Source organism: Brassica oleracea, chromosome C4 (assembly GCF_000695525.1).
Source record: "Brassica oleracea var. oleracea cultivar TO1000 chromosome C4, BOL, whole genome shotgun sequence".
Taxonomy (NCBI): Eukaryota; Viridiplantae; Streptophyta; class Magnoliopsida; order Brassicales; family Brassicaceae; genus Brassica; species Brassica oleracea.
This window is the reverse complement of record NC_027751.1, coordinates 6,449,849-6,451,498: the sequence shown is the minus strand read 5'-3', so window position 1 is coordinate 6,451,498 and position 1,650 is coordinate 6,449,849.

The following is a 1,650-nucleotide window of genomic DNA, read 5'->3' as shown; positions in this document are numbered from 1 at the left end:
AAAAATATTGTTTGAAATAAAATTCATAAATTTTTCAAATATAAAATGAAAATATTATAATTAATTAATAAAAAATATAAATAAAAACCATAAATTTAGCTAATGACAACTGAGTTAAACTGTGCTAAAATTTTCTTTCTAACAATTTATCAAATGACAAATAAGTTATGAGCAAATAATACCATATAATTTTTAAAAACATAGCCATTCTTAAATATTTTTTGAATAAATAATTATTTTTAAATAGAATCAACTGAAAATAATAAAAATATTGTTTGAAATAAAATTCATAAATTTTTCAAATATAAAATGAAAATATTATAATAAAATAATAAAATATATAAATAAAAACCATAAATTTAGCAAATGACAACTGAGTTAAATTATGCGAAAATTTTCTTTGTAACAATTTATCAAATGACAAATGAGTTATGAGCAAATAATACCATATAATTTTTAAAAACATAGCCATTCTTAAATATTTTTTGAATAAATAATTATTTTTAAATAGAATCAACTGAAAATAATATCCGTACAATTGTGTGAGTCAAATTCTAGTTTTATTGATGCATGTTATATATTAGTGCTGCATGTTTTAGGTAACATTTTAATGATGCACGTTTTAAAAAATCTCCATTATTAAAATTATGCACGTAAGGATAACTCATGAGTTTTTTTGGTCGATTATATGACATTATGTCCAAATTTCTTTAAGGATATTTCATTAAGGTAACTGAAAAAGACAAAACAATAAAATAAGAAGTTTAAATTCATTTAAGCATATTTCATTAATGTAACTGAAAAGACAAGTAATAAATTAGGCAGTTTTATTCATTTTACGATATTTCATAAATGCAACTGAAAAAGACAAGCAAAAAAAAAGGAGTTTAATTAATGAAGTAATAACATTTTCAAATGGATAGTTCTTTTTTAATAATATAGATATCATCACGAAGAGAGTCATTTAAACATACCAGATTAGAATTACAAGTTTGTAAGACAACATAAGTTGTGTTTTCTTCATCTTATGTAACATCTATGTTATTAAAGGAGAAGTACCCATTAAAAAATACCCATAAATTTTCTAACTTATTTACACTTCCATGTCACCGAAAATTAAATTAAACTAATTATTTTAATACTTGTCTTTTCCAGCTAAATTAATGAGTTTTCCTTAGTCAAATTTTAATTTAATGTCATTAAATGAACCTACCTATTTTAATGCTTGTCTTTTCCAGTTAAATTAATGAGTTTTACTTAATGAAATTTAAACTTAATGTCATTAAATGAACATAAAAATACATCATATTTAACGTAGCTTATTACGGATGAGTACGGCCCAATAATGAACTTGAATTTTATTTTTACGAAAACGTGAATAACTTGAATTATGTAATATTTAAAATATATTAACTACAATATAACAAATGCATATAACCTACCTATACTTTAGTTTGAAATGATCATGCTCAAGTTTTATATAGTCAACTTACATCATGCATTGATCGATGTACAATAGTCAAACCACCTATAGTTTTCGTTTTCTTTATAGGATGTATCAACCAACCAATCATCCCACTGATTTTCTAAGCTTTATAAAAAAACAAATCAATAAATACAAACTCAAAATCCAATATCTTCTATTAATCA